The sequence below is a fragment of the Neovison vison genome, chromosome 4 (genome assembly GCF_020171115.1).
Source record: "Neovison vison isolate M4711 chromosome 4, ASM_NN_V1, whole genome shotgun sequence".
Taxonomy (NCBI): Eukaryota; Metazoa; Chordata; class Mammalia; order Carnivora; family Mustelidae; genus Neogale; species Neogale vison.
The window spans coordinates 77,052,868-77,075,555 of NC_058094.1; the positions used below are offsets into that span (position 1 = coordinate 77,052,868).

General features: G+C 38.5%; 1 pseudogene; it reads right to left on the minus strand.

Moving 5' to 3' along the window:
* Positions 1 to 5,728, minus strand: part of LOC122905347 — a 31,426-nt pseudogene extending 25,698 nt beyond the window's left edge.
* Between the last annotated feature and the right edge of the window lie 16,960 nt (positions 5,729 to 22,688).

Below are 22,688 nucleotides of genomic sequence, written 5' to 3' on the forward strand. Positions count from 1 at the left end.
AGGCGCCCCACTGAGCTGTGTCTTTATATTTAAAATAGATTTCTTATAGATAGTATACAGTTAAGTTTTGCTTTTGTACTCAATTTGTAAATTTCTGCCTGTTAATTTGTGTCTTTAGACCACTTTCATACAATGGAATTACTGATATGATTGGTTTTAAGACTATCATCTTGTTCTCTATTGGTACCATCTGTTTTGCTTCTTTGTTCTTCTTTTTCTGCCTTTTTGGATTAATTTAGTTCTTTTTCATAAATATTATCCCCACTATTGATTCATTAGTCGTAATTAATTGTTATATTTTCTGTTGTTTAAGGTTTACAATAAGCCTAACTCATCATTTTATTTTCTAGATTACATGCTTATTACAAAAGAATGTAACTCAGAAATAGTCAGATGGAAGAAGTGCATAGGACAAGGTATGGGGAAGGGGCATGGACCTTCCATTCTTTCTACAGGTGTGCCAGTCTCCTTGAATCTTTGCGTATTCACCAGCCTGGAAGCTCTTGAACATTGTCCTTTTGAGTTTTCAGGGAGGCTTCATTACATAGGCATGACTGATTAAATCATTGGTCATTGGTGATTGATTTAACAACCAGAGGTCAGGAGGGTGGCGGTGAAAGTTGCCACCCTCCAATCATGCAGCTGGTTGAACCAGCAACTACCTCCCATCCTTTAGTGCTTCACAAAGACACCTCATTAACATAACAAGAGACATCTTTATAGTTTTTATCACAGGAAATTCCAACAGTTTTTGGAGCTCTGTGCCAGAAATTAGATGAAGAACAAATATATATTTTTATTATAAATCACACTGGCCAAGTCAGTTTTCCAAAGCCCCAGGTGACTTTCCATTGCAAGTAAGATAATACCTAAACTTCGTTCTAAGTCCTTCAAACCCCTCATCTCCCATCAATGCCTCTAGCTCAACAACGTGCTCCATTCTCCAGCTTTAAACACCATTGCTGACATGACATCCATGTTCCTTTCCTTAAGTCTTTTTTCCTACTGTTTTACTATCCATAAAGCCTCTTTTCCATCTAATAAAGTTCTCTTTATTTTCAAAGTCCTTTTGGCCTGTACTTCTTCAGTGAAACCGGTCACTACCACCCAAGCAAAAATACTCTTTCTCTGAACTTATATAACCTTTGAACCACCAGAACAGCACTCACCACACAGTTATTGTTCAACGGATCTACCTTCTTTCTTATGTATCTTTGTTTCTCTATCCCTTACACAGAAAGTGATCAATAAAGTCAATTTAATTAAAAAGTTACATGAAGGTTTATATTTAGGACAAGCTATAATCTAGAATAGATAGGATTAATTCCAAGAATCTATACAAAGGCATCAGATAATTGAACAATCATGAAAGCACATTGATGGTGTAATCAGGAGATTATGTTGGTGAGTTAGAGAGTGAATGGAGCTGATTCTTTTCATTACCTAGAATTATTTTTAAAATGTTGTACTCAGAATAACTTGAGAAATCATCAATCCTAGAATGGCAAACATATTTAAACTCTTGCACTTGCTCTAATTGTTAGGTGGAGGCTAGAAGTACCACATCTGGGATTCAGAGGCCATGAGCAGGGGATAAAGATGCTACAACAAGTAAGTAGTGTTTATCACATGTATATGGTGGGGGGAATAGACCTAAAAGGTGTGAATATTCTTATAGGTCCGCAACTCAAACATCTTAGAGGTTGGCATTTCTACCACATTTTGAAGAACCCCATAAAAAAACCGGTAACGTGCTAGGATTGGTGTCATGTCTTATCATAGCTTTATGCTATAGGCTAACCAAGCCTCCTCTAACTCTGCCTTTGGTGAAGATGGGAAAAACCAGGGTGGGTCTGGGAAGATAGGTCCTCTTCAATAGGCTCAACTCAGTTTCCTTAAAACTCTCTGACTATACAGATGCTCAGCACTCTGCCATCAACACCAATGGCATATGCCCCCTTCTGTAAGCCAAGCAACTCCTCACCAACAGAAAATGATCTAGGAATGAGAACTAGCCCCGCTGCTCTCAGCGAAGTATAAGATTATCAGGTAATGACAACTGAAAAATACAGAGAAGGGATTTTGGCAGGGCCAGTGTATGAAGGAGGGATCCTTAGTTTTAGTGCCTTTACTTTTAATTGCAGGTCAAAATCTCATCCTCCTATGACTTGCGCTCAAAAAATTTTCAGGAGATCTTGGTTTAACAAAAAACGGAGAGAATTCATTGCCAGCATATCTCCTTGTAAGAAATATTAAAAATTCTGTGAACAGTTTGTGTAGGAGTTTCTGCAAACCTGAAGGTCACTGTTAAATTTCCTCCATCGTTGCTCTTTTCAACCATCCATTATTCCATTATCCATCCATCCATCCATCCATCCATCCATCCAGTATTTAGGAAGGAACTGCACTTGATTATCTTTTCCAGGCTAAATAGTCTCCTTTACTTTATACATCTTATAATAATTTTCATCACATTAATCTCTAGTCTGACTTTCTTGTTAACCTGATGCAGCCCTCTGAAGTTACAAAACATATACCTAGACACTAATTTCAGTCTTTCAGTAAATGAGGTAATAAAAATAAAGTTGCTTTATGAATTGAAAGACACTAAGGGAAGTCTAAGAAACTTTAGTAAGGACCTGCCAAGCACAGATTGATCCCTCAGTTCTACCAGTTGTCTCAGTGTCAGCTTGTAACCCACAACCATCTCCATGCCAGTGTATGTTAGTTCTGAGCCGAAGCCAAGCTATGTGATAGTCCAGTCCACAGCTAACCACACTTAGTTTGCTGACTAACATAACTTCCGCCAGCACCCAACAGTGATGACGAAACTTACTTTCCACTGCTGGAATTTTTGACACACTCACAACTTCTGCCTTTTAACCAGTGTGCTTAAAACCATTAACATTCAAAGAGATTACTTACCCTGTTGGCTCAGTATCTGTCCTATTTGTTACTGTTTTCTATTTGTTGGCCTTGTTCTTTGTTTCTGTTTTTTTTTTTGTCTTCCATCCTTTTTCTGCCTTTCATGGTTTTAACTGAGCATTCCATTTTCTCTCCAGTCTTAGTATATTTACTGTTTATACTCTTTTTTTTTTTTACCTTTTTTAGTCGTCGCTCTAGAGTTTGTAATATATATTTACAGCTAATCTAGTTTCACTTTGAAATAACACTGTACTGCTTCACAGATAGTTTGAGCACCTTATAATAACAAAATAATCCTAATTCCTCCTTCCCATCCCTTGAACCCTGGCAGTCATTCATTCCATCTACATAAGCATGCATATATAAGTACATATATATAAGTATGCATAATCGAATACATTGTGGACATTATTATTTTGCACAAACTGCTATCTGTTAGATAAATTAAAATAAGAAAAATAATTTTTATTTTCCTTTCTAATTCCTTCTTTGACGGTCTTCCTTACTTTATACAGATCTGAGATTCAGAGTTTCAGACCTATGCTATTTTTCTTTTCTCTAAAGAAATTTCTTTATAATATTTCCTGCAAGGCACACCTACTGGCAGGAAGGTCCCTCAACTTTTATTCGTCTGGGAAAGTTTTTATTTCTCCTTTACTTTTGAAAGGTCATTTTGCAGAGCACAGGATTCTAGGTTGGTGGGGTTTTCCTCTCAGCATTTTAAATATTACACTCTACTCTTCTTGCTTGCATGGTTTTTAAGGAGAAATCAGATGTAATTCTTATCTTTGCTCCTCTGTAGGTAAGGCATTTTGCTCCTCTGACTTTTTTTCACTCTTCTTTCATCATTTCTGTTGTAGTATTTTTATCTTGTGTGTTATCTTTGATTTTCTATAATTTGAAAACTATACCCTTAGGTGTAGGTTTGGGGGTATCTATCTATCTATCCTGCTTAATGTTTTCTGAAATTCCTGAATCTGTGATTTGGTGTCTGACATTAATTTGGAGAAATCCTTAGTCGTTACTGTCTCAAATATTTCTGTTCCTTTCTTGCTTTCTTCTCCTGCCATCCCATCTCACATGTGCTACATCTTTTGTAGCTGTCCCACAGTCCTCGGATGTTCTGGGTTTTTTTTTTTTTTTGCTTGTTTCTTTTTTGTTTTTTGCTTTTGTTTAAGTCTTTGTCTTGGCTTTTCACCTTCAGAAATTCTATTGATACATCCTCTGGCTCAGAGTTTCTTTCCTCAGCTATGTTCAGTCTACTAATGAGCCCATCAAAAACATTCATCATTTCTATTATAGTGTTTTTATTTTGTGTATTTCTTTTTGGTTCTTTCTTTGGATTTCCATCTTTCCGCTTATATTGCCTGTTTGTTCCTGCTGTCCACGTTATCCATCAGATCCCTGAGCACAGTAATCATAGTCATTTCAAATTCCCAGTCTGATAATTCAAACATGCCTTCCATGTCTGGTTCTAATGCCTGGTCTGCCTTTTCAAATTGTGTTTTGGACCTTTTGGTAAGTATATATATTTTTTCTTGGCAGCCAGATGTGATGTGCTGTATAAGAGGTACTTCTATAGATAGTTTTTTAGCAATTTGGTGCTAAGGTGTGGAGTTGAGGAAACAGTTTATAGTCCTGTGCTTGGGTTTCAATGTTTTAGAGTACCAATGTCTCTGGACTAGGAAGTTCACAAATGTTTCTCAGTTGTCCTCCACCCCTCAGTCTCCCTTAGAAGGGACAGGATGGCTAGAATAGGCTAGAGTTGAGTATTTTCATTCTCTAGGACAGAAAGCACTCCCTGTCTCTTCAGGCTCACTGTGATCCTGGATTGATGGCCTCATTCAACTAGTTCTGTGGAGCATTTTACAACCCATGCATGTTGTTTTACATTAGAACAATCCATGCTTGCAACTTAACCCTTTTATTTATATAAAATTGCATTCATACAGGTCTGAATGTGGACAGTAGAACGTGTCAGTAGTTTGACAAAAACACAGGAGATAGACTACACTGAGCCAAAGCAAACGACTTCAAGTATAATGTTAGTCATCCTTCTTTTGAGGAGTTCTTCATCCTCCTCATCACTGAACTAGTACATGCCTCCTCCATCCCACTGGTATTTAGTATCAAGACTTCTCACTGGCTCTTCTCTCTTCCTTCCCCTTGGATCTGTCCCCTTTACCCCTTACCTACATTTCTGCTGGCCCTACCTTCCTCCCCCACAGAGCCATCAACTCTTTCCCTGCTGTTAGGTGAAGTAATTCACCCCTCTCTGGTCCTTCTCCCAAACATTACACTGGGCCCACCTAATTAAGCTTAGCAAGCCTAGAAGAACTAGTAGATGCCCATTTATCGAAATCAAGTCCTCCTTCTAAACAATTGGGGATATTTTTTTTTCTCCCCCTCCATTACATCTTAATTAACCTCTCTGTGGTATTTGATATTTTCACTACTTCCTCCCTGAAATGTTTTCCTCACTGATCCCTGTCCCTTCTTATTTCCATCCTCTTTCCTTATCTATTTTTCCATTTTGTAAGCTCTTATTGTTCTGAGTATTTTTTAAAGATTTTATTTATTTATTTGACAGAGAGAGAGAGGGAGAGAGAGAGAGCACAAGCAGGAGGGGTAGCAAGGAGAGAGAGAAGCAGCCTCCCCACAGAGCAGGGGGAGGCAAATGTGGGACTCGATCCTAGGAACCCAGGATCATGACCTAAGCCAAAGGCAGTCGCTTAACCAACTGAGTCAAACAGGCTCCCTGTTCGGCACATTTTTTAAAAAGCTGTTTCTAACCTTGCCGCATGCTCCAGAGTAGCTTTGCCAAATAGAAAAATAATGCAAATGACGTATGTAACTTTAAATTTTCCAGTAGCCATGTTGTAAAAAGTAAAAATAGATAAGATTAATTTTAGTAATACATATTATTTAATCTACTATGTCTAAAGTATGATCATTCAATCAAAATGAAAATTATTAATGAGTATATTTTAGGTTTTTTTAATAAAATTTTCAGAATCTAGTATGTATTTGTAAAGGAAAAAACACCCCTCCTAAGAGTCTACTCTCAGTACTCTGCTACAATACTATTTCACTTCTGACAGCAGATGTGTGGGTTTCCCACACCCCCAACAATCCTGCTATACCGGCTGGGTGCCCTGTAATTTAGCTCAATTCTAACATTATCTACCTAGAGATAGAGTCAGATTCCATAGGTTAAGGGCTCAGTCCCACAGGACGGCCCTTCCCTACTTCAGATGGCAATCCCAAATCCAGATTGTCTCCTGTGCTTCTGACTAACTAGCTATAAATCAGAGGTTTTCACAATCCCCTCCTCAGGTTTGATTAATTTATTAGAGCAGCTCACCGAACCCAGGAAAACATTTAGTTACTAAATTGCCAGTTTATTATAAAAGGATATAACTCAGGGATACTTGGATGGAAGAGATACATATGGTAAGGTATGGGGGAAGGGGTGTAGAGCTCCCACATTCTCTAGGAGTTCCACTCTCCCAGCACCTCCATGTGTTTATCAGCCTGGAGCCCCTCTGAAATCTGTCCTTTTGAGTTTTTATGGAGTCTCCATTATGCAGACGTGATTGATGACATCATTGGCCACTGGTGATCAGCCAACCTCCAGTCCCTCTCTCAGACCTCAGCTTTAAATACCAACCCTGAAATGACATTCATGTTCCTTTCCTTGAGTCTTTTTTCCTACTGGAGGACTGAAAACTCCAACCCTCTAGTCATGGTTGGTTTCTTTGACAACCAGCTCCCATTCTTGGGGCCTTTCCAAAAGTGACTGCATTAACATAAACTTGGGTGTGGTGGAGAAGAGCTTCTTATGAAAAACAATTTCACCTTTTTCCCCTCTAGTGCTATTTCGGCAACTAGATACAAAAGATGTCCCGATAGTTCTCATCACAAGGACCTTGCAAAGATTTGAGGAGCCTTGTGCCAGGAGCTATTGGGGAAAATCAAATATAGATTTTTTATTATAAATCAATACCACGAACTTTTACACAACATATCTCAATTCACATGCTAAATTTCATTAAAATATTTTATCTGTCTATAAACAATAAAATTTATAGTTAAGAAAGTAGCTTCAGATAATCAAAATGTTTGAAACATACTTGTTTTCCAATAAAATTAAGTAGCAAAAATCATTGATTCATATTTCCATACACATTGAAAAAACAGGTTCATGATGTCTGCAGAATGGATTTGACTTTGAAGCAAAAGCATAACTCTCCAAGTTTAATAAATTCCTTCCTATGTCAACCTAGTAATAACAGCAAATTCTAAAGAGAATTACATAAATTTAAAAAGTAGCTCTACATTTGCCAATATTAACAAAGCAGTCTTCAAGTTTTCCCTGTAGTTCTTTTAGTCAAATTATAGAACTCTGTGAATTATAATTAAAATCTTTTGCATATTGAGTCATGATAAAAAGTCCTGTAAAATCATTTTGATTTGTATTATAGAAAGTTTCCATTTCAGCATAAATTCTCATAGCTGCATAGCTAGGTCATGAATAAGCATTTCCCTTCTTGGGGCTTCAAATTTGGCTCATTCATACACAGTGTGATATCAGTGAGAAAATGTAAATCATGCTGAAAAAAATGTTTAAAGATTTTATTTATTCGTTTGACAGAGAGAGATAGCACAAGCAGAGGGGAGGGGGCAGAGGCAGAAGGAGAAGCAGGTTTCCTGCAGAGCAGGAAACCAGACTGGGACTCTATCCCAGGACCCTCGGATCATGACCTGAGCCTAAGGCAGGTAAGCACCAATTGAGTCACCTCGGCACCCCATCACACTGAATTATTATCTGACTATATAGTAAACATTCTTTTGTGGTTAATGTACACTTGAAATATGGTTAATGCAACTGGGGAAATAAATTTTTAATTTTAGTTAATTTTAGTTAACTAAACTAAAATTAGTTGATTTTAAGTTTAATTTTATATTTTAAAACTGATGCTAGATACTGTGTCAAATACTTTTCCTTTAATATGACTTTATTTTTTTGGTCAAACTATTTTTTTAATTACTGCAACATGGAAGACATTATTATTATGGCATCATAATGGACATATTGTCCATTTCTAGCCATTGTCAAAGGTTTATTTCAGTGTAAGCAGTGTTCTTCTAGTCCCTGATGGAACATTGTAATGTGTTTATTTGAATATTTTATATATGGAGCATAAGGTATTGTATGCCTACATAAATCAAAATTTGTGATTAAATTGAAATATTTATTATTTTAACTGTCATATAATCGAATCATTTTTCTAGTTTATTTATCTCTTAACCCACTTGCCCATATGCTCTTTGGGCTGCAGAGATAGGTATTTATCTGCTCCAGACTTCCAGTGCCTAATATTGTATATAGTATAGAGTAAGTGCTAATTTTCTTTTTAAGATTTTATTTATTCGACAGAGAGAGAGACAATGAGAGAGGGAATACAAGCAGAGGAAGCAGGAGAGGGAGAAACTCTCCCTCTCCTCCCGCTAAGAAGGGAGCCCAACGTGGGGCTCCATCCCAGGACGCTAGAATGATGAGCTGAGCCAAAGGCAGACACTTAATGACTGAGCCACCAGGCACCCTGAATGAGTGTTAGATTAACATCTGTTGATTCAGTAGAATCAGAACCCTGCCATGTACCTTTTCCCTTCTACTGGCCTACCATGCAGTATTGCAGCATGTTCCAGATGTCTAGATGTGTTCTTTATGCAATGTATGTCATATCTTGCAAAAAGAGGGGAAAACAGCTTTAATAACAAGGCAATGCTAAAAGAAAGTCTCCATACTTCATTCTCTCAGGATGAGTCTTAAATGTTGAGAGTTCAAATATTCAGGATGCTATCAGAAAAGGGTGTTAATTCCAAGCTTTATACATTTAATTGAGAAGATCTCACTTGTGCCATAAAATCAAAACAAATCACACTTAACTTGTCATGACTAGAGGCAGTGTGAGAGGTCAGACACACCTTGGTTCAACCCTGTCTCCTCTACCTGATAGTGTTGTAATTTTAGTCAACCTACTTTCTCTGTCTATACCTTAATTTATTCACCAGTAAAATGTCAAGGATATCAGGATATTGTCATCTCCTGAGGTCATTGTAGAGATCAGGAAGCATACAGTATCCTAGTATAGTGACACAATCCTAGTATAGTAAGGCCTCAATAAACCTTAGCAATTCATATTATGAATATTATGAATAATAAGCAAAATATATCTGCTATAGTATTTGATTGTTAGCATCTGATTGTAAGATTGCAATTAACTTAAGAAAGAGAAAGGGTCAAAGGAGAAGGAGATGGCATGATTGTATTATAAAACCACAGACAACAGAAAAAAAAAAGACTAAATCAAGAAACAAAGGAAGCAGTGCAACTCTGAGAGCCAACATTTTGTAAATAAAATATAATCTCTTCAAGGTGCCATGATTAGAATGACTCAGCTGTAATGACTTTTCTGCTCTGTGCTACTAGGTTATATATTTGAATTCTAAGTTCCTGGTAGACAATCTGATTAGTTTAACATGGGTTTTGTGCCAACCCCTCAGTATGTGGGATGGGGGTAGCAGGACTGCATGCAGCATCTTGACTAACAGTTCCTCCAAGAATATTTTTAAGGGGGACACCTGGGTGGCTCAGTCAGTTAAGCGTCTGCCCTCTACTCAGAACATGATCCCAGGGTCCAGGATCCAGCCCCGCACAGGCCGGGCTCCCTATTCAGTAGGGAGTCCGCTTCTCCCTCTCCTGCCACTCACTTCACTCCTTTTCTCTCATTCTCTCAAATAAATAATTTTTTTAAAAATCTGCTTTTTAAAAAAAAAATAATATTTCCAAGGCAATGAAGATTATCCCTCAAAGTAAAATGGGAGTGCTGCTATGAAAAGAAGGAGTAAGGAATGCTTTACAAGTAAAAACAATAGATGTCCTCTACACGTATTTTTATGATAAACTATAAATTACCTAGTATTTGAATAAGATGTAGATAATTTTCTGTTTGCCTATTTCCTTCCTGTGAAGCAGAAGTAAAACAGGTGGACAAGCTGCCTGCCAACGGTGCGGTCCTGGGATAAGGATTCCTAGAATGGTAGAGCTGGGAGGGATGGTTTACCCAAAGCAACCTACAACATTTGAGCCTGTAGGGAAGTCTGAATTATGCCGGAGGGGGTGCCAAGGTCCTCAATGGAAAGACCTGGCCATGCAACAGGAAACAAGAAAGTGCACAGGAATTAGAGACTGTGAAAATAAAGAGCAAGATGAATTTGTTTAAAAAAAGTAAAGCATCCAGTTCAGAATTAAATCCATGAACAAGAGTAAAATGAAACATTTCTTGGTTTCCTGCTCCCAGAGTATTTCCAATGGCCACAGATAACATGCTTCAAGGGCTCATGTAAAAAGGTTCTACAGGGCTGGAGAGATATTAATTTCTATGACTCCAAACAGTAGAACTGGGCCAGCTCTTTACCAGGCGAAACTGCTGACTTGTTTCTGCCCTTGTCTTGATCAGATTCTTTTTATCTTTTATGCACATTTCACCATCATCTTTGAACTACTGTTTTCTAAATACTGGTCTGTAAACCTAGGCTGAGCTGTGACAATATTTTTGTTGATTTGTAGTCAAATATAAAAAGGGGGAAAAAATTAAAATTGCTGCAACACGGTTTTCATAAAACTAAGTTTATTCAATTTAAAGGACTTTCTTTCATTCTAAAGTTGTATCTTTCTAACACATTTTGATGTTAAAATATCCTTTCTTTTATGAATACATGGTGAGAATAAATGGCAGTTTTTAAAAATATGTTTTTCTTGGCACACTAAATACTGACAACTCTATATTGGTTTTATCTTCTTTTTCTTTTATCTTTAAAAAAAAATAATGTTGATGTATGAAATACAGAATCTGGGAAATACAGTTCTAAGTGTTTCTGCGTCTCTCCCCATTCACTTATCACGTAGTTCTGCATGGCGAAGTGTGGCTTCTGACCATCAGTGGTGAGAAACAGAAGTGGCCCTAAGTTCAAATCCTGCTTCTCCACGTACTTGCCCTCTGACCTAGGGCATGTCGTTCGGTTTTATCCATAAAATAACAATAATACTTGTACTAATTCCATCATGTTTTTGGTAGAGTGTTCAGTAGATGTTAGTTCTAATCATGACCTATGTCTGTTACTAAGTTCAAGTAATTTTTTTCTTTTTTTTTTTTTGTCTTTCAGTTTATTTGACAGAGAGAAATCACAAGTAGGCAGAGAGGCAGGCAGAGAGAGAGAGGGGGGAGCAGGCTCCCTGCTGAGCAGAGAGCCCGATGCGGGACTCGATCCCAGGACCCTGAGATCATGACCTGAGCTGATGGCAGCGGCTTAACCCACTGAGCCACCCAGGCGCCCTTGTCTTTCAGTTTAAAATTACTCAGAGTTTATACTTTAAGGACTGGGCTTTTCAACCAAATTTTTTTAATCTCAAAATCATGTCCAATTTTGAAGAGCTAGAATTTCAAAAGGTTTGCTCCTTCAGTGTTTGATGAAATATACAAGCCCCTTGTCCCTTAAGGACAGTGTCTTCGTATTTGTAAGATTTGGCTTTCCTTGTGCTGTGCTGGGTCATACCCCTGCCTGCTCTTTGGCAGGAGGTAGTACTTAGCAGAGAGTTAGGACATGAACAAAGTTCCCCTCCTCATTGGGGCATGAGCTATAGGTACTTTGATTCTTTTGGTATATCAGATCACATATCATCCGTAGTCACAGCAGCTCTCTCCTAACAACACTCAACTTATAAGGTATTATTATATAACCTCATGTTCCTTCTGGTCTAAGTACAGCTTGTTGGAACAGGTCCATTAGGATGTGAAAGGAGACAAGAAAATAAGTCTGAGGGGGCATTTCGTTGTTTGAGAAAAGGCTCCTTCTTCAACTGCTCTCAGCATGCCCACGGTGGGGCAACGAGAATCTACGATCAATTTGACATTAATCCTTGTACAATATGTGAAGTATAGGATGGAGTTAATTTTTTTAGTTATGGATTTATTTTTGGATATGCCTGTACGATTTCTCTCATACAGTTTGTTGAAAAGACTATTCTTCTGTTGAATCGCTTTTGCACCATTGTAAAAAACAAAAACAGCAGTTGGTTATACTTGTGTGTGGCTATTTCTGGGTTCTCTGCTCTGTTCATGGATCTAAGTCTGTCTCCACGAATATCATATAGTTCTGATTACTGCACGTCTTAAAATCAGAGAGAATGATTCTTCCCACTTCTTTTCTTTTTTCTTTTCTGAGGTTCTTTTAGCTATTGTAGTTCCTTTGCTTTTCTATATATATTTTGGAATAATCTTATCTATATCAACAAAAAAAGAGATTTTTTATAAAAAAAAATCCTTGCTGATATTTTTATAGGAATTGTTTGGGGAGAACTAACATATTTTACTATGTTGGGTTTTCTAATCCATGAACACAGAATCTTTCCATTTATTTAGATCTTTGATTTCTCTCACCAGCATTTTTTAGATTTCAGCATACAAGTCCTATACATGTTTTGTTAATTTACACACAAGCTTTTCACTTCTTTTGAGCAGTTGTAAATGGTATTGTATCATTCATTTCCATTTCCACGTATTTGTTGCTAGTATCTAGGAATATAGTGAATTTTTGTATGTTGACCTTATATTCTGTGATTTTGCTGAATTAACTTACTATTTGAGTCTCATTAAAGGTTCCTTGAGATTTCCTACATAAACTATCATTTCATCTGTAAATAGTTACAGCTTTATTTCCTCCTTTCTAACCTATAAGACTTTTATTATTTTTTTCTTATCTTATGATGCTTGCTCAAACTTCGATTACAATGTTGAATAGCAATGGTGAGAGCAAACATCCTTGTCTTATTTCCTATCTCAGATGTAAAGCATTTAGTCTTTCACCATTAAATATGATGTTAGCTGTAAGTTTTTAAATAAATGTTCTTTATCAAGTTGAGGATGTTCCCCTCTATTCTTATTTTTCTGAGAGCTGTAATTAAAAACTGATGTTGAATTTTGTCAAATTATTTTTCCACTTCAATTCATAGAGTCATATATCTATCTTCTTTAGCCTGATAAAAGGTAGGTAATACAGATTTTTTAAAATTGAGCCAATCTCGCATCCATATAATAAATTCCACTGGGTCATGGTGCATAATTCCTTTTATATATTGCTTAATTTTGTTTGCTAATAATTTGTTAAGAATTTTTTTTGAATATTTTATTTATTTATTTGACAGAGAAAGATCACAAGTAGGTGGAGAGGCAGGCAGAGAGAGAGAGAGAGAAACAGGCTTCCCACTGAGCAAAAAGCCCAATTTGGGGCTCAATCCCAGGACCCTGAGATCATGACCCGAGCTGAAGGCAGCAGCTTAACCCACTGAGCCACCCAGGCACCCCAATTTGTTAAGAATTTTTGCATCTGTATTCATGAGTGATACGGTTTGTAGTTTTTGGTTTTGTTTTTGTTTTTCTTGCTTTATACTATGTCTATCTGTTGTTGTTTTTTTATTTTTAATCCGAGAATGAGGGGAAGTGTTTTCTCCTCTTCTGTTTTCTGCAAGAGATTGTGTAAGATTTATATATGCTCCTTAAACATTTGAAGAACTCTGCAGTAAAACCTTATGGTACTGAAGAATTCTCTTTTGGAAGATTTCTTATTATAAATTCAGTTTCCTTAACAGAATAATCAAATGATCTGTTTCATGTTAGGTGAGTTACAGATGATGATTTTTGAGGAACTGGCTCCATTTTAGCTAGGTTGTAAAATTTATGGTTGTAAAACTGTTTATAGTATTATTCCCTTACATATCTTCATTTTGGTGGGGTTTACAGTGATATCTCCTGTTACATTCATGATCCCACTGAGATTAATGATTTGTTTCTTCTCTCTTTGGTCAGTTTTGTTAGAACTTTGTCAATTTTCTCAAACTTTTCAAAGAACCAACATTTTTCTTCACTGTTTTTCTCTTTTCAATTTCATTGATTTTTGCTCTTTTTTGATTATTTCCTTCCTTTGGCTTTGGATAAATTCTTCTCCTCTTTTCTAGTTTCTTGGAGGTGAGAGCTTATATTATTGATGTGAGACTTTTCCTCTTTCCTAACATAAGCATTTAGTGTTATAAATTTTCCTTAGTAATGCTTTAGTTGCATCCCACACGTTTTAAATGTTCTATTTTCATTTTATTTATTTCAATGTCTGTGTGCATGTTTGTTTCTTGGTTTATTTTTTCCTGATACACTTTCTTTGACCCATGGACATTTAGAGGTGTATTGTTTGGTTTCCAAGTGTTTGGAGATGTGTGTCTTATATTTCCATTATTAATTTCTAATTTGATTTTGGTGTTGACAGAGAACATACTCTGTATGGCTTCAGTGCTTTTTAAACTTGCCGAGGTTTGCTTTATGGCCCAGGGTATAGATTATCTTGGTATGTGGTCCCTGCACCCTTGAAAAGAATGTGTGTTCCGCTGTTATTAGGTAGAGCATTGTATAAATGTTTATTATATCTTGTTCTTTGATGGTATTGCTAAGTTCTTCCATATCCTTGGTGATTTTCTGTCTGGTTGTTTGCCAGTTGTTGAGAGAGGGATATTGAGATCTCCAACTATGATTGTAGATTATTTCTCTTTTCAGTTCTATGAGATTTTCCTTCATCTAAGTTGCAGCTCTGTTTTTAGTTATGCAAATTACAATCATCCTTATCCTTCTGGTGGATGGATTGTTTTATCATGTCATGTCCCTTTCTGTCCTGGGTATTGCTCAGAAGTCTGTTTTAGCTGATGTTTGTATGACTACTCCTGCTTTCTTTTGATTAAATTTTTGCACTATATATCTTTTTTCATCCTTTTAATTCAAACATACCCGTATCATTATATTTGAAGTGAGGTTCTTGTAGACAGCACGTAGCTGGGTCATATTTTTATCCATTCTGCAATCCCTGTTTTTGTAAGGGGTACATTCAGACCCATTACGGTTATTAATTATTGATATGTTAAAGCTTAAGTCTTCCATTTTATTTTTTGTTTTGCTTGTTCTCTTTGATTTTTGTTTGCTTGTTTTCTTTTACCTACCTTCTTTGGGATAATTGGACATTTTTAGAATGCCGGTTAGATTTATCTACATTGTTTTTATGTGTGTCTCTTTGTTTAGACTTTTTAGGGGTTGTTCCAGGTCTGTGTTAAACGCATATAGTTTATTAAGTTCTAGCGGTATAGGCATTATACCCATTTAAGTGGAGTGTAGAAACCTTACCTCATTTATGTTCCTTTACCCATTTACAACTGTCTTGAACATTTCCACTAAATACATAAAAAACCATATTTGTGGTTGTAGTTTTTGCTTCAACTACCAAACATAATTAAGAAAACTCATAAGAAGCAGATTCTATTTGTATTTACCCATATTTTTATATTTTTGTGTTCTGTTCCTTCCTAATATTTCAAGAGTCTTTTTTTTATCATTTCCTTTTTTTTATTTGTTTGTTTTTCGGGTTTCTTGTTTTCCATATTTGAAGTTCATATTTTGTTACATAATCAGTAATAAAAAATTATTAATGGGGGCACCTGGGTGGCTCAGTGGGTTAAGGCCTCTGCCTTCGGCTCAGGTCATGATCCCAGGGTCCTGGGATCGAGCCCCAGGTCAGGCTCTCTGCTCAGCGGGGAGCCTGCTTCCTCCTCTCTCTCTGCCTGCTTCTCTGCCTACTTGTGATCTCTGTCTGACAAATAAATAAATAAAATCTTAAATAAATATATGAAACAACTATTTTTTAAAAATTATTATTATTTTTTAAAAATTTTATTTATTTATCTGACAGAGAGAGACCAAGCAGGCAGAAAGGCAGGCAGAGAGAGAGAGAGGAGGAAGTAGGCTCCCTGCCAAGCAGAGAGCCCGATGCGGGACTCGATCCCAAAACCCTGAGATCATGACCTGAGCCGAATGCAGAGGCTTAACCCACTGAGCCACCCAGGTGCCCCTAAAAAAATTTATTAATGGGATAAACTCTCCCATTAAGGTCATAGATCACTATTTTGTTTTTTGTGAGTTTTTAATTTAAATTCAATTAACTAACATATAATGTATTATTAGTTTCAGAGGTAGAGTTCAATGATTCATCATTCTCATATAATTCTCAGTGCTCATTACATTGCTTGCCCTGCTCAGTGTTCATTGCCCTCTTATCCCACACCCTTCACCCCTCCAGCAACCCTCAGTTTATTTCCTACGGTTAAGAGTCTCTGGTGGTTTGACTCCTTTTCTGATTTTGTCTTGTTTTATTTTTCACTTCTTTTCCCTATGATCCTGTTTTGTTTCTTAAATTCCACACATGAGTAAGATCATACGATAATTGTCTTTCTCTGATTGACTTATTTTGCTTAGCATAATACCTCTAGTTCCTTCCACGTCATTGGGAAAAGACAAGATCTCGTTTTTTTGGACAGCTGAGTACTAGTCCATTGTACATATATACCACATCTTCTTTATCCACTCGTTTGTTGATGGACATCTGGGTCTTTCCATCATTTGGCTATTGTGGACATTTCCTTTTTGTTTGGAGAACTTTGTTTAGCCATTCTGTATCATCTGTTTGTTGGCGTTTATTGATGGTCTTGTCTTACTCAGATTGGCATCATCCTGGTTCTTGGTATAACAAGGGACTAGTTTTTTAATAGAAACATGGTCATTTTGGATATTATGTTATAAGGATATGGATCTCATCTAGATTTTGTGTTCTATCAGGCCTCCTCTGATACCACTCTACCTCATTAGAGCCAAGTACAGGTGAAAGTCCAGTTTCTCCACTGGGCATCTATTATGTTGGTGATGGCAAGTCACATTAATGCTGAGCTGAGAGGGAGTTCTGGCTCCCCACTTGGTGTCCTACTAATTTCCCCTTGCTGAAAGGAGGAGGGGCAGCCCCACTGACACTGTGTGTGGGGTGCAAGGGTGAAGGATGGTCTTTTGGGCTTATTACTGCAATGGCGTTGGAAGACCGGGTTCCCTAGAGGGGAGGACTCACTGAGACCACAGTAGGAGGTATCCTTGTCCCTTGGCTCCTTCTCTGACATCACACTGATGAAGGAGAGGCTATGTGCCCTCTACTGGGTAGAGGTTTATACTCCACAGTCAGTCTGTTTCAGGGGTGGGGGGAGGTAAAAGGATTTGGGCTAAGTGGTCTTGTTATCCTCTAAAATTTTTCTGTCTTGCTAGCCTACTCCTTTCCTCCTCCTTTGGCTAGAAAGAGCAGGCTTTTCTGAGAGCTTTTTCTGTTTGCCTGTTGGTGATACTAGGTTCCATATTCTGTTCTCAGTCAGGGATATATAACATCATGAAGCAAATACAGGGACTCATCCCCACGTAATTCTTCAGTCCTGAGGACCCTACTTGATCTGCTGTCTGCTTTCCACATTTCAGAATATGAGCACACTTATTTTATTTCTAATGTCCACAAGGCTCAGTTATTATTAGAGGGAGAACAGGGAAAAATACATCTACTCCATTTTCCTGGAAGTGGAAGTAGAAGTTGCACTTATTTTTTCCTTCTTCACATTCTGTTGCTTTGGCCATTCACTATTACTTAATAAAAACTTGTATTTTGATTCATTTCTTACTCCTCATAAACACCTAACTTATGACATAAAGACTTCTACTTCTTATATCTTTCACCTACTCATTTCTTCATATTCACCAAACATATTAAGGTAATTAACTAACTAACTTAATTAATTAATTAATTAATTAATGTATTGCAGCAGGAAATAAAAATCACCTTTAAAAATAGAAATTACAAAGTGAATTGCTATTTTCCTGTGATTTTTTTTCTCTTCATACCAGGAGTGGACATGTCAGATAAAATCCTCTAGTAGATGTAAAGAAAAGCAGAAAAAATGGTAAAGGTCTTTCCCTCATTTTTTTTTAGTAAGCAGATAACTTATTTGTTGAGATATCATTGATTTAATCCTATCTGAATATATTCAGAGCTGATATAAGAGCTGAAACTCAAAATTCTAAAAGTTCATAGAAATTTATGATTTAAAGTTCATAAGCAGGCAATATTACATAACTTTTAATTACCTAGTTAATGGTGGAATATCTTAAGCTGTCACCGCTTCAAATTTTAAAAGCCCAACTCCTGTCAAACAAGCTGACATCTATGCACTTCCCAAACTACCTCTTTCGTAATAATTCCACAGTCATTTTTGTGTTTCTTTATTTCACTGTGACAGCTTCAACTTTTATACTTTCCAGGGGGACCATTGGCAGAACGTTCCAACAGGAACCATATAACCATATTGTGGTTTATTCTTGTTATCAAGATCTGAAGTGTTTTATCAAAGAGGAATTTGTCAGTGAGGTCTGGCAAGCCCTGGAAGGAGCTTTGGAGAGCTGTGGAAAATGTGTGTCTGGCGTATTTTGCACTTTCTCCTTTTGTATAATGAATAGAGGATAGTTCATATTGCTATCATTGTATTTTTACTTTATTTTCATAATTTTAAAAAAGATTTTATTTTTATTTATTTGAGAGAGGGTGAGAGAGAGGGCGGGAGCTTGAGTGGGGGAGGGGCAGAGGGAGAAGAAGACTCCTCTCTGAGCAGGGAGCCCGAGGTGGGATTCAATCCCAGGACCCAGAGATCATAACCTGAGCCAAAGGCAGACACTTAACCCACTGAGCCACCCAGGTGCCCCTATTTTATTTTCATAATTTTATTTATATTTCCCATAATTATAATTCTCTAAGGTTGTCTGAGGTACAGATAATACCAGTTCTCCAGTCTGTCATGGTGCTTATAGTCACAGGTGCACCCTGAGAAGGAAGCCTCAGAATACTGGGAGCTTTTCAGGGAAAATTCCAGTATAAGAAATCTGGGCTTGGAAAGCTCAAGATTTTTTATTTCAAGGCCATGAATTGTGAAGGCTGGTGAGCAGAGTAAGCTTAAAGGTTGGGGCTCGTGTTCAGATTTAGATATGGTCATCTAAGTATCCCTCAACTACTTTTCCCCTCTCCGGTACTTTTAACGATGAAATTTGACAATCTACATCAGCTAATTGTCTCTCCAGGCCTGAGGTAACACGTTTACCTCCAAAAAGCAAAAGGAAATTTGATAGAAAGTGATAGAATATGATACAGTCATCTTTGTGTGCAGTATTTCCGGTACTAGGTTTTCTGGCTTACAGCCCAGATTAAATTTCAATAAAGATTCTCTGAAAGTTTTCCTCCAGGAAGGGTCTGTGTTAAGATGCGGGTGTGGAATACTCCTGGGAGATGGTGGCACAGACAAAGAAGGAAAAGCTGGACTGAGGGGTGCCTGGGTGGCTCAGTCAGTTAAGCGTCTACTTTCGACTCAGGTCATGATCCGGGGGTCCTGGGATTGAGTACCCCATTGGGGTCCTTGCTCAGTGAGGAACCTCTGGCTTGCAACTTCCCCTGCTTGCTCTCTCTCTCTCTCCCTGACAAATAAATAAAATCTTAAAAAAAGGAAAAAAGAAAAGTTGGACTGAACATTTGACTGAAAGCTAAGGGTTCAGGATGACTAATAATCAAGAGCCGGTGGACAGGCCCCCACTGGAGTATCAACAGATACACAGTGTAGAGAAGGGGCCTCTTCTGGTCCTAAAGATCACGGTCAGCCTGTGGTCTGAACACCAGTCATCAGCTAGGCTTGAAGGATCAGAATTATCAGCAAGAGGCCTAGAACCTGGAGAAACAGAATAGGCAGAAAAGACTGAAACAAGGAAGCAAGAACCCATGGGACGACTCAGGAAATAAACAGGACACTAACTAAGAAGGAGACCTTGAAAACAAACCATATCTAGCTCAGAGGTCTACACAGGTTTCTTATAAAGACGATAACAAAATCTGGAACACAATGAGCCTGGGGATGGCAGGTAAAAATCAAGTGTAATCCCTTGTCTGGGATCAAGAGACAAGTTCTGGTGGGCACAACACTTATTTATTCTTTTTTTTTTTTTTAATTTAGATAGAACACAGAACTTATTATGTGCCAGACAATATTCTAGGTGCTGAGGATAGAGCAGTGAATGAACACGGATGATCCTCTGCTAATGTGGAATTTATATTTTATTGAGAAAGGTAATAAACAAGTGGCAAATACTGCAGAGCATAATTTCAAGTAGCGTTTAAGTGCTAAAAATAAAATAAAATTAAAAAATAAAGAAAAAAAATGAGTACAAATTCTTTGGGTAAAAGAAATTTGAGGAGGGGCCATATTAAAACCAGGGAAATCGCTATGTGATGATCTCATGGAAGACTGCTCCAAAGAGAACAGAAAGTGCAAAGGCCCTGTGGCAATACTGAGTACAGCATGCTTGAGAAACTGCAAGGTCAGCATGCTGAAAGCCAAGGACTCACAGTAAGGCTGGCAGGTGAGGAGTTTGGAGAAGCAGTGGGCAGATGTTGAAGGGCCTCACAGGCCCTGGCTAGGAGTTTGGATTTTATTGTTGAGATATTTTTCTCATCCACTCTCCTAAAATTAAACCCCACCACTTCTTGGTTACCACAGATTTTCATTCTGTGCCTTATAACTATTCATTGTTGTCAGAGGCAGCATAGCCACTCCAGGCAAACAGTCAAAATCAGCCATCACTCTCCCCATGGAACTCTTGGCCACAAGTCCATTTCGCTGTCTCAACAACCCACAAAGTTCTCTAAATGGCAGTGCTGGAACCCACCACAAAGCATCTAATGCCATGTGCACGTGCCATTACAAACCCCAAGTCCAGTCTAGATAATCAAGTGGGCCAGTGGGGAGCATTCCTCAGATGCTCACAAAGACGCAATTCCCACAGCCTGTTGGGGACCGCCTGTGGCCAAGGAAGTTCCCACCATTGCAAGATGGTGCCTGGCCAGGTGCCAAAACAGACCTCCATGTAAACAAGTCAATATCAGCGGCAGCCCATGTGGGGGAGGAAAAGCAGACCCTGGATAGACTAACTAGGGGAAGCCTAGCAGCAGGTCTGTGATTGGATGTCTTGAGAATATCTGTCTTCTGATAGGGTGCCCTACTGCATATAAGCAAGTGTGGTATGAGAATAAAGAAAAAAAGCAACATTGACAAGAGACCAGGCTACGTGTTGTTCTTGCGGGTCGAGAGCGACAAATGGTGCTGAAACCCGGGAGATATTAAGAAAAATAGAAAAACCTTGCAAGGGAGAAGTCTGCAGGTAAGCGGGGTAAAACCACGACAAAGGTGGTGGGAAACTTGTACAAGTCCGCAATAAGAAGCGGGGCGGCCATAGAGCCGGGATTTTACAAGACCGCAATAAGAAGCGGGGCGGCCTTAGAGCCAGGATTTAGCAGGGAGTATACGCTGAACAACCATTAGGTTGGGATTCTAACTATGGGATCTGAACTGTCAAAGTCGAGGTTGGAGGGTGCCCTAAAGGACCTTCTAAAGGCCAATGGCACGCTGTTAAAAATGAGAACTGCTAGGATATTCTTGAATACAGTTGAGACCGTGGCACCTTGGTTTCTGGATGAGGGCTTGCTAAATATCCCCCAATGGGACCATTTAGGCGAGGATTTTAAGAAGAGGGATAAGAACAAACCATTGCCGCCGGGAACGTTAGTTATATGGACTCTAGTCAGAGGGTGCCTGGGAGGACGTAAGCCGAGATGTAACTCAGCTATTCAGGAGGGCGCTGAGGCACTCGAGGAAGTGAAAGAAGAACGCTCATTTCGTGCTTCGGAAAGGAGCAGTTCTAGCGAAGGGGAAGAAGAAATGTCGGGGGAGGAGCTAGAGTGGAAGTTCAAAGTAAGACTAGGCCTTCCCTGTTCAGCAGTGACCCCTAATGCTCCGCCTCCCTACAATCCCCTGGCGGAGGAGATGACATGTAAATGTCATCCCTCTGCCAATGAGGATTGGAAGACCGCATGGAGGGGGGCCAATAGCAGTTCAATGTTCCCAGTTCTAGAGGACCAAAATCATCAATGATATCACCAGCCCTTGGACTTTAAATTAGTTAAACAATTAAAGGAAGCGGTCATGCAGTATGGCCCTCAGGCAGCATTTACTATTTCTCTAGTGGAGTCCATAGCAGGCATGAATTTAATCCCCAAAGATTGGGGGAATTTAGCAAGGGCAGCCCTCTCTGGAGGGCAATATTTGGTCTGGAAGACAGCATGGCAAGAGTATTCCCAGGATGTTGCACGGCATAATGCCACGGCAGGCAATCCACAATGGAATCTGGATATGCTTATGGGCATGGGGCCATACGCTGGTAAACATAACCAACTGCAATACAACCCTGCCGTATACATGCAGATTGCAGCTGCCGCTACTAAAGCATGGAAGACCCTCCAGAGCAGTGGGGACTTGCAGGGTCAACTATCTAAGGTGATACGAGGACCAAATGAAGCATATGCTGATTTTGTTGCAAGATTGATGCAAACAGCTGGGAGAATATTTGGGGATGTTGACACAGCCATGCCTTTAATTAAGCAACTGGCCTATGAGCAAGCCAATAAATGGTGTAAAGAGGCCATTAGGCCATGGAAAGCTAAAGATTTAAGCACATACATCAAGGTATGCAGGGATATTAATGACAGCGTTATTCAAGGACAAGTACTTGCTTCAGCCATTACTCAAGGCCTTCAGGGCATTCAGCTACCCCAACGTAAGGGCGCTAAAGGAAATTCTGGGGGATGCTACAAATGTGGAGCTCAGGGGCACTTTAAGTGAGAATGTCCTGACAGCAAGGGTACCCCAACAGCAA